This window comes from Budorcas taxicolor, chromosome 4 (assembly GCF_023091745.1).
Source record: "Budorcas taxicolor isolate Tak-1 chromosome 4, Takin1.1, whole genome shotgun sequence".
Lineage (NCBI taxonomy): Eukaryota > Metazoa > Chordata > Mammalia > Artiodactyla > Bovidae > Budorcas > Budorcas taxicolor.
The window spans coordinates 85,250,577-85,262,981 of record NC_068913.1 but is presented as its reverse complement, the minus strand read 5'-3'; positions in this window follow the sequence as shown (position 1 = coordinate 85,262,981).

The window sequence follows — 12,405 nt, the reverse complement described above, 5'->3', positions numbered from 1 at the left end:
AAGCCTTTACAAGGTTGATGCAATCTTATAGAATGAAGGGATGGATTAACAGCCAGTTTTCTCCAGGAGAATCACCTCTTACCTTATCTCAGATGTTCCTCATCTCAATCGTGCTCTTTTCAGCCTGAAACAACCTTCATTCTGCTGGCAATAAGACACACCTCAAGAATAAGTTGATTAAACCATTTCTTATAATCAAAGTCAGAATTAATACAAGGACTCTCTACAACCTTGGCCTTTTTTGGTTACATCTATCTATGTTTAGTTAGTACTCAGTTTTAGCTAAGAACTATGACACATTCATAAGCATGATCCTAACAGCATCTTGAAGAATGCCTTGCAGATATAAATAATTTTCAAAATATATGCAAAATCAATTAGAAAAGTTTCAAGCTCTTCTACGGCACTTTTATTCACATGAAATTGTATAGTAACTCAAGATCTGTTGAGTTAACTTCTATATGTGTATTACACTTAACATCAACAAAAAAAATGCAGAATGTTTAAGGACAAGGTTGAATCAAGATTACCAGAAAAAATATCAATAACCTCAGATATGTAGATGACACCACCCTTATAGCAGAAAGCAAAGAAGAATTAAAGAGCCTCTTGATGAAAGTGAAAGAAGAGAGTGAAAAAGTTGGCTTAAAGCTCAACATTCAGAATAATAAGATCATAGTATCTGATCCCATCACTTCATGCAAATAGATAGGAAAACAGTGACAGACTTTATTTTTTAGCTCCCAAATCACTGCAGATGGTGATTGCAGCCATAAAATTAAAAGATGCTTGCTCCTTGGAAGACAAGCTGTGACCTAGTTAAGTTCAGTTCAGTCACTCAGTCGTGTCCGACTCTTTGCGACCCCATGAATCGCAGCATACCATGCTGCCTGTCCATCACCAACACCCAAAGTTTACCCAAACTCATGTCCATCGAGTCGGTGATGCCATCCAGCCATCTCATCCTCTGTCGTCCCCTTCTCCTCCTGCCCCCAATCCCTCCCAGCATCAGGGTCTTTTGCAATGAGTCAACTCTTCACACGAGATGGCCAAAGTATTGGAGTTTCAGCTTTAGCATCAGTCCTTCCAGTGAACACCCAGGACTGGTCTCCTTTAGGATGGACAGGTTGAATCTCCTTGCAGTCCAAGGGATTCTCAAGAGTCTTCTCCAACACCACAGTTCAAAAGCATCAATTCTTCAGCACTCAGCTTTCTTTGTAGTCCAACTGTCACATCCATACATGACTACTGGAAAAACCATAGCCTTGACTAGATGGACCTCTGTTGGCAAAGTAACGTCTCAGCTTTTTAATATGCTATCTAGATTTGTCATAACCTTCCTTCCAAGGAGTAAGCATCTTTCAATGTCATGGCTGCAATCACCATCTGCAGTGATTTTGGAGCCCAAAAAAATAAAGTCTGACACTGTTTCTACTGTTTCCCCATATATTTCTCAGGAAAAGGTCAGTTTTCATTCCAATCCCAAAGAAAGGCAATGCCAAACGATGTTCAAACTACCACAGAATTGCAGTCATCTCACATGCTAGTAAAGTAATGCTCAAAATTCTCTAAGCCAGGCTTCAGCAATACATGAACCGTGAACTTCTAGATGTTCAAGCTGATTTTAGAAAAGTCAGAGGAACCAGAGATCAAATTGCCAACATCTGTTGGATCATCAAAAAAGCAAGAGAGTTCCATAAAAAAAGATCTATTTCTGCTTTATTGACTATGCCAAAGCTTTTGACTGTGTGGATCACAATAAACTGTGGGAAATTCTGAAAGAGATGGGAATACCAGACCACCTGACCTGCCTCTTGAGAAACCTATATGTAGATAAGGAAGCAACAGTTAGAACTGGACATGGAACAATAGACTGGTTCCAAATAGGAAAAGGAGGACGTCAAGGCTGTATATTGTCACCCTGCTTATTTAACTTATATGCAGAGTACATCATGGGAAATGCTGGGCTGGAAGAAGCACAAGCTGGAATCAAGATTGCTGGGAGAAATGACCAACCTAGGCAGCATGTTAAAAACCAGAGACATTACTTTGCCAACAAAAGTTGTCTAGTCAAAGCTATGGTTTTTCCAGTAGTCATGTATGGATGTGAGAGTTGGACTATAAAGAAAACTGAGCACCAATGAATTGATGCTTTTGAACTGTGGTGTTGGAAGAGACTCTTGAGAGTCCCTTGAACTCCAAGGAGATCCAACCAATCCATCCTAAAGTAAATCAGTACTGAATGGTCATTGGAAGGACTGATGCTGAAGATGAGACTCCAATGATTTTGCCACCTGATGTGAAGAACTGACTCATTGGAAAAGACCCTGATGCTGAGAAAGATTGAAGGCGGGAGGAAAATTGATGACAGAGGATGAGATGGTTGGATGGCATCACCAACTTGATGGACATGAGTGTGAGTGAACTCTGTGGGTTGGTAGTGGTCAGGGAGGCCTAGTGTGATGCAGTCAATGGGGTTGCAAAGAGTTGGACATGACTGAGGGACTGAACTAACTTAATTGACTGAAGCACAAATAAGCAATTCATATATTCATAATATATTTATGAAAATATATAAACCTCAATTTCATTTTAATTAAAATGATATATTTGCTGTTTCCTATCTAAGCATTGGCAAGCAGGAAAAAAAAACTTTAATACTTTCGTTGGGAGATAAAGACATGCAAATGAGATGGTACTCATAAATAGTGCTGATAAGATTGCAAATTAGTATAATCTTTCTGGAAAGAGATTTGATAATATGTTTGAAAAGCATTAAAATGTGCCTTTCATTCATTATAATTATACTACTGTGATTTCACCTAAAGGAAATGTGTGCAAAAATATGTTTTGTTGTTGTTGTTCAGTCACTCACTGGTGTCCAACAATTTGCGACCCCATGGACTGAAGCGTGCCAGGCTTCCCTGTCCTTCACTGTCTCCTGGAGTTTGCTCCAACTCATGTCATTGAGTTGATGATATTGTCAACCATCTCATCCTCTGTTGCCCCCTTCTCCTCCTGCCCTTAACCTTTTCTAGCCTCAGGATCTTTTCCAATGAGTTAGCTTTCATTTCAAGTGGCCAAAGTATTGGAGCTTCAGCTTCAGCATCAGTCCTTCCAATGAATATTCAACGTTGATTTCCTCTAGGATTGACTAGTTTGATTTCCTTGCTGTCCAAGGGACTCAAATATGTTAATGGATATTCAACAAAGGATGCTATACCCTTCTTATCTCACATAACATGAATATTCTCCATCTCATTAAGATAATCTTAACAAATATGCTTATTAAAGGATGCAAAATATATTTCATATTGTAATCAACTTTCTTTAGTCATAATTCAAGTTTTGACTATCTTAAATTATTTCTGTAATTTCATCATTACATATGTTACAATGGATATCTTCTTCCATGCACTTCTTTAGGCTAGTCTTAAAAGAGAATTACTGGTTAAAAAAGGATGGTGCACTCAAAATATTGATACCTCTTTTGAAATTTCTTTTAAATTAACTTTAAGTGTTCTAACTTAGACTTCTATTAGCATATATATGAAACTGTCTCACCACAACTTCATTAATTTAATTATACTTTTTAAATATTTTTAATATATTAAAAATTCTTACTATTGCTTATATTTTCTGTTGTTCATTTTAATTTTTTACTACATCTGTGGTTTGATTTTCATACATTTTCTGGCAGCACATATTTCCATTTTTTAATTTTTCTTTTATTGTCTTTACTCTTTATTGATCTTTAGAAGGTTTTGGCCTACTGATTTTTATGAACTTCATATATGAATATATTAACTTCTGAAACAAACTGCCTTACAACTTTACATAACTACAAGTATATATCTTTTCCCCCATATGATAAAACTCAATGATTACATAATTTAAAAATACTAAACGCAAAGTAAATATTCATCTACAATGTTATATATTACTTTTCATTTATTCTTGAATATACTTGGAATTTACTTGGAATATACCATTTTGTGGGAGGAAGATATGATTCTAAATATTGTTTTAATTCGTCCAATGTGGTTTTCTTGAAAAACTCTACTCTTTTCAATCTCAGTTAACGTACTCTTCTCATTTTATTTCATATCAATTACCTAGTGGTAAAGAATATGCCTGTCAATGCAGGAGATGCAGATTCAAACTCTGGATGGAAAGATCTCCTGGAGAAGAAAATGGCAACCCACTCCAGTATTCTTGCCTGGGAAATCTCATAGAAAGAGTAGTCTGGCAGGTAGTCCATGGGGTTGCAAAAGAGTTGGACATGACTTAATGACTAAACAACAACTACATACATCAATCTATCACAATTTAACTTTCCATACATACAGGGTCCACTTCAAGACAATTTCATTCTACTATAACCTGGAGTATGCAAGTATATAACATGTATAACATGTATTTTTTTTTTCCTTTCAATATTTTATGGATCTAAATACTCCCTTATTGCACTGCATTTTCAGATTATGCACAGCGTTCACTTGATCTTTATATAATCTCTTTGGTTACACCCCATACTCTCTCTTGAAATGTATTACCAACCTAAAACATCATGGAATTCCCAGGTGTTGTGTTTTTAGGCATGAATATATAATTATCCCCCCAGAAATCAGTCTCTAAGTCAATAAGCCATCATCTAGTATGGAAGATCTGCTTAGATGTTATAATGAACAATATTATAATGAATAATATCTAAGGTAGGATATACGGAATCAGGAAAAACAACAACAACTTTCTACAGGTATGGAACTAAGGTACACCAAAGCCCACCCCACTTATAACAATAAAATGAGATGGAAAAAATTTTTCTAATATAGCAATATGCTGAAGACCAAGAAAAAGTGTATATATGATAGGAATTGTTAATAACAGCAAGATTTAACAGTCTTCAGTGGGATCTTTGAAGAACTGATTTTTCTAGACGTTTGTAAGGTCTGGAGTCTTCACAACACACACATATCAAAGACTTGAGCTCAGACTATCAACCTTACACATTCACTAAGCAAGGTTCTGCTTCCTGAGATGAGACTCTGTGAACTCACACAAGTACAAAGATGGCTCACCTCTCAAGGTTAAAGGCATTCTAGCCTCAAGCTCAGCAGCTGACAACTGCATTGAACATTAATCATATTTTATTTTGTCTTTTAGAGGAATTCTGCCAAGATGAACTATAAAAATAAACACAAATAGGATTTATGAGAGTTTGTAGGATATGCCTTAGGCCTACTTTCAGGATCAATGGGTTTGTTTCTGACTTTAATGTTTCAAATGACTCATTTATATATCTTGGAGTAAATAGTTTGTCTAATGTTATCCTTTTAGAACATATAATAAGTGGAATTTTCTTCATCAACTCAAAGTGTTTATTATTAGAATCAAGTTAGAGTTATTGACTCTTCTCCACAAAGTTGTTATAAATCCTAAGACAGTACTGAATTGTGTAGGTCACACAGAATTTCTCTCTAGAAATAGCATTTATCGTCTCCATTGAAGCCTAATTTCTAAAATGACCTTTTAGGTGTCAGGAAGCAATAGCAGAGCCTGCTACACACTGAGTAAACTGGAGTAAAGTACTGAGGAGAACAAAAAGCAGATTCAACAATCCATTTTCATTTGATCAAATATCTCTAAAATCAACTTATATTAAATAAAAAGATCATACTAACAGAAAAATACTTTCAAGGGGATTTAATTAAAATTAACATTAATTCATCTATGTAATCACTACACACATGTAACTCATATATACTTACTTATCAGTATGAAAACCAAATAATTTTTTCTAAATATGCATGTTCACATTTGGTGGGAGTGAACCTGGTATTGTTTATATAACATTGAATCATTACCAAGAAGATTTCAATGATGGGTTTGTATGTATAGTCATTTATTTAGAGGAAATTACTAATATAATTGCTGTTTAGTTGCTAAGTTGTGTCCAACTCTTTGGGAATCCCATGAATTGTTGTCTGCCAGGCTCCTTCTGTCCATGAGATTTCCCAGGCAAGAACACTGAAGTGGGTTGATGTTTCCTTCTTCAGGGATCTTCCCGACCAAGGGATTGAACCTGTGTCTCCTGCATTGGCAGGCCATTTCTTTACCACTGAAGCACCAGGGAAGCCCTACTAATATAAAAAACTCATAATAAAAAACTAGAAAATACAAAATAAAAAATCATAATAAAATAAAAACTCATAATATGAAAAAATAAAAGTATAATAAATACAGTAAATATAAATAAATACAAATAAAATAAAAACTCAAAATAAAATAAAAAGTCATGATAAAAAACTAGGAAATCTCAGAATTGAGATTGAAATCTATTGAAAATAAAATGTATTCATTCACTCTTTCATTTGAGAAGCCTGCATTGTTTACCCACTATGTTCCCATGTAATGTGCTGGTCCTGTGCATGTAAACATGTGTAAGAAGCTGTTTTTCAAAAATTCACATTTTTAGTTAGTCTATTTGTGAAACCTATATGACTGAGAGCTAAGATTCTCTTTTCAAATGCATGGGGAAATTTTATTTTCTTACAAAAGTAAAGTAATTCTTGATAAAATAATGGTATTGAAAACTAGAAGAAACATAAATATTCATTTTACAGAGGATGAAATTGACTGTTTACATGATATGCTTGAGGTCATGAAGCTAGAATGTAGACCAGCTAGGTCTATGATGTCCTTTCAATTATTCTATCTGGTGGTTCCTAAGGCCCAGTCAGTAGAGCAAACCCAGTTGTCCCAAATACTGTGTTGAGACTCACCCATGAAAATGGATCTTTCAGAGGTACACTGCTAAATTTTTATTAAACATCTAAAATTTAATTTTACTAATATTGAAGATATATCTGCCCAGTACAGATAATAGTTAATAAGAAAATCTGCCTACAAAGCAAAAGAGCTCAGTAAAAGTAATAAGAAAATCATTACTTAGTATAAAAGAACAGGTTAACTTAGAAGAGGATATAACTTTCTATAAATAGAAAAATGAAATGGCAGGTGGAGAGAAGCAGTTTTCAGTCTCTTGTTAGCACACATTATTCTTTAAATTAAGTAATATTTTATACCCATTACAGTATTTCTGCAAAGAACAAAAGCTAAGGTCAGAAGATACATATTTTAAAGAGAAAACAAAAAGATGCCAGAAATTCCCACCAGGATTTTTAAAAAGTGAAGAAAAAAAAAAAAGCTCTGGAACCATCATCATCCATCACCCACCTTCAACCCACATAAAAAGAAAAGTTGATTTACAAAGTGTAAAGGAGGCAATTCCTAGCAAGATATTAGCCCAGTAAAATGATATGGTAATATCTCCTTCTCTTACATAAAGAGGATTATTCTCCTATCATGCAAAAGTAGGGAGACTCCAAGAAAATCACTCTTACAGGATACAGTGCCTAGTGTCAAAGAAGGTGTCAAAGAAGTAGTGATACTTTGCATATGTTTCCTAGGGCATAAGTTAAAACAGAAAACTGGTGCTTTCTTCTCAGATGGAGATGTTTGAAAGCAAGTTACCAGTGGTAAGAAATGCCAGTGAATGAATCTGGAAGCAGAAACCACAAATTTGTTTGTCCTTAAAATACAGAGTGTACACCACCTGTGTCGACACTGTGCAGTACAGAGTTCCCAATAAAAGTCAGATATATCCCACAGAAGGATACAAGTTCAGAGATCTATCAGACAGACAATTTTAGTAAATAATCAGTTTAGTAATGAGACCCTCACACTTTTCTGCTAATATCCCTTGTCTAAAACTAGAGGAGAAATTGGGAGATAATTTGGTTGGACATGAGATTGTTGTTTTTAAATACATTAGACTTCCAAGATGTTGGAACTTCCAACATCTAAAAGTATGTCATAACTATCAAAATAAATTATCCTTATAACAATGTCACCAGAACTTAAGGAATCTGTCTGATATCATGTCAAAAAAAAAAAAAAAAAAAAGTATCTGATAAAGAAACTTAAGTCTTTCTATAACAATATTCAACCAAAATCAAACTGTCCAATTAACTCAATATAATTAATAATATCTTTATGCAGCATTTAAGATTTTTCCTGACATCTTTAAACATAAAATTGAAAATATTTCTCTAATATTTGTAGCATATAAAACCTAGCATATTTTCAAGATTATATAAGATCTCTGACAAGAGAAATGAAATAGTTTTCATTTTCAAAATAAGCAGCTAACAATGCAAATAAATGGCTAAAGCCCAGGCAACTACCTCATTAGTAGCACTCTAGCTTCACCAAAACATCTTCTCTAGACTACTAAAATCCTCACTGAATTCCTATTTACTTCACTGTTAACTATTTAAATTTTCCTTTCTAAAAACAAATACTCTTGAAAATGTACAATAACATATTCATCAAAGTGTTATGGTACAAAAACACGATTGTATTTCTAGACTATTTCTTTAAAAATTAAAATAAAATTATGTAAGATAGCATCAAGTCATAATATATTACAAAATAAATATGCAAGACCTCTAAAATTGATGAATTAGATTTTATTTTCCTAAACAACTCTGATTACTACAAGCCCCTCTTCCAATATAATTCTGACACTCTTTCCACCAAGAAAGGGCTTCCCTGGCAGCTGGTAAAGAATCTCCCTGCAATGCAGGAGACCCTGGTTCGATTCACGGGTCATCAGGAAGATCCACTGGAGAAGGGATAGGTTACCCACTCCGTTATTCTTGGGCCTCCCTGATGGCTAAGATGGGAAAAAATCTGCCTACAAAGCAAAAGAGCTCAGTTTGATCCCTATGATGGGAAGATCCCCTGAAGGAGGGCATAGAAAACCATTCCAGTATTCTTGCATGAAAATCCCCATGGATAGAGGACCCTTGAGGGCTGTAGTCCATGGGTCACAAAGAGCCAGACATGACTGAACAACAAAGAACACACACCACAAAGAAACAGAATCTGTGCTTTCTTCCTACAAGCAATGGTTTGTGTTAATAACTACTCTCACTAACAGAATATGCAAAAAGGCAAAATGGTTGTCTGAGGAGGCCTTACAAAAACCTGAGAAAAGAAGTGAATGGAAAGGCAAAGTAGAAAAGGAAAGATACACCCAACTAAATGCTGAGTTCCACACAATGCCAAGAGAGATAAGAAAGCTTTCCTCAGTTATCATTGGAAAGAAATAAAAGAAAACAATAGAATGAGAAAGACTAGAGACCTCTATAAGAAAATTAGAGATACCACGGAAACATTTCGTGCAAAGATGGGCTCAATAAACCACAGAAACATTATGGATCTAACACAAGCAGAAGATATTAAAAAGAGATGGCCAGAATACACAGAGGAACTATATGACAAAGATCTTCATGACCCAAATAAGAATGATAGTATAATCACTCAACTAGAGCCAGACATCCTGAAGTGCTAAGTCAAGTGGGCCTTAGAAAGAATCACTAAAAACAAACCTAGTGGAGGTGATGGAATTCCAGTTGAGCTACGTCAAATCCTGAAAGATGATGCTGTGAAAGTGCTGCATTCAATATGCCAGCAAATTTGGAAAACTCAGCAGTGGCCACAGGAGTGGAAAAGGTCAGTTTTCATTCCAATCCCAAGGAAAGGCAATGCCAAAGAATGCTAACTACCGCACAATTGCACTCATCTCACACACTACTAAAGTGGTGCTCAAAATTCTCCAAGCCAGGCTTCAGCAATACGTGAACTGTGAACTTCCAGATGTTCAAGCTGGTTTTAGAAAAGGTGGGGGGAACTAGAGATCAAATTGCCAATATCCGCTGGATCATGGAAAAAGCAAGAGAGTTCCAGAAAAATGTCTACATCTATTTCTACTTTATTGACTATGCCAAAGCATTTGACTACATGGATCACAATAAACTGTGGAAAATTCTGAAAGAGATGGGAATACCAGACCATCTAGCCTGCCTCTTGAGAAATCTGCATGCAGGTCAGGAAGCAACAGTTAGAACTGGACATGGAACAACAGACTGGTTCCAAATAGGAAAAGGAGTACGTCAAGGCTGTATATTGTCACCCTGCTTATTTAACTTCTATGCAGAGTACATCATGAGAAACCCTGGACTGGAAGAAACACAAGCTGGAATCAAGATTGCTGGGAGAAATATCAATAACCTCAGGTATGCAGATGACACCACCCTTATGGCAGAAAGTGAAGAGGAACTAAAAAGCCTCTTGATGAAAGTGAAAGAGGAGAGTGAAAAAGTTGGCTTAAAGCTCAACATTCAGAAAACGAAGATCATGGCATCTGGTCCCATCACTTCATGAAAAATAGATGGGGCAACAGTGGAAACAGTGGCAGACTTTATTTTGGGGGGCTCCAAAACCACTGCAGGTAGTGACTGCAGCCATGAAATTAAAAGACGCTTACTCCTTGGAAGGAAAGTTATGACCATACTAAATAGCATATTAAAAAGCTGAGACATTACTTTGCCAACAAAGGTCCGTCTAGTCAAGGCTATGTTTTTTCCAATGGTCATGTATGGCTGTGAGAATTGGACTATGAAGAAAGTGGAGTGCTAAAGAATTGATGCTTTTGAACTGTGGTGCTGGAGAAGACTCTTGAGAGTCCCTTGGACTGCAAGGAGATCCAACCAGTCCATCCTAAAGGATATCAGTCCTGGCTGTTCATGAAGGACTGATGCTGAAGCTGAAACTCCAATACTTTGGCCACCTCATTCAAAGAGTTGACTCATTTGAAAAGACTCTGATGCTGGGAGGGATTGGGGGCAGGAGGAGAAGGGGACGACAGAGGATGAGATGGCTGGATGGCATTATCGACTTGATGGACATGAGTTTTGGTAAACTCCAGGAGTTGGTGATGGACTGGGTGGCCTGGTATTCTGCACTTCATGGGGTTGCAAAGAGTTGGACACGACTGAGTGACTGAACTGAAAGATTGAAAGTAACTCTTTAATGAATAAATGTAAAATGATTTCATTTAGAAACAGAATCCATTTCCCTCTACTCTCAACCCACCAAACTGAGGAAAAATAGCAGGAATGAACAACGCAGAGCCATTCACATAAATGAGAAAAGGAGATAAAATGGAGTTAGGGAAGTAGTAAGGAGAAGGATAAAATATTCTAGCAGTTATGCTTAAGGGAGTGTTAAGAAAGAATGTAAGTGAGAAGGGAGGACAGCAGTAAAGTTTAGTTTGATAAATCTTTTTAGTAGCACTGACACTTTCAATTCTTAAATCAAATAATTTATTTTCTAATAAAATAAATCTGGAATTTAAATATATACACAGATATACCTCCTTCTTCTCCACTTGGAACAGGCCTAAGTAGTTCCCTGATCTCAATTCCATTCTTCTCATTCAGAAACAAAGAGTGGAAGGAGACAGTCTTCAGAGAGGGCAGATTTTGGCATTACAGAGCTTAAGTACCTCATTTCCTGCATAGAGGTAGAAATTATCTAGCACAGCATTCATTCAAAGATAAAAGGGGCTGAAATCCAAATGCATGGACCTTCTCAGGATGCAGAACATGAATCTCTGGCAGTTTGGTGTGGCTAATCCTCAGAGGTATCAAGGGAAATATAGCATTTTATAGTCTTCAGGCACATTGACTGCCATGACTTAAAATTTCCTTTACTCAGTAAAATTTACATCATTGTTAACAAAGATTATCTGCCTTGATTTCTTTTGTCAGTAATATATCAGCATTATGCTTCTTTGACATCCTAAGACAGTGTCCATAAATATGTATTTTCAATTGAATTTATGATACAACCATATCGAGTGCATTCTCAACATCATGTTACTTCCTTCTTTGTGCATTGACATTATAATGTTATTTACTATAAAGTCACATTGACAGAATCTTTGGAACATCTTTGGACAGCATTAAAGTTGCCATGAAAGTGAACCTTGAAAGCACATTTGGACAAAAATAACTTGGAGGAAAAAATATCAAGTAGTACTTAGTCATAATTATCAAAGATTTTTTAAACAATTTAATAAACTAAACACTCATTAGAAATTTGTTCGGTTCAGTGGTACATGAGAGACTGAGACACTGCTCCCTTTTAAAAACACAGAAAGGAAATTTGCCTGAAACAGAAAAGCAGGATAGAATCTAGAACTTCTTGATACATTTTAAAATGCAAGATTTTTTTTTCAGGGTCATTTACTTATTATTGACGTAACACCGGTTTATAACATAATAGTTCAAACTATATTACAAAGTTTAGTAATCAAAACAGGATGGTATTGGCAAATTAAACAGAATTGTGTGCCCAGAAATAAACCCACACATATCTTAATGCTGCTGCTGCTGCAAAGTTGCTTCAGTCGTGTCCGACTCTGTGCAACCCCATAGATGGCAGCTCACCAGGCTCCCCGGTCCCTGGGATTCTCCAAGCAAGAATACTGGA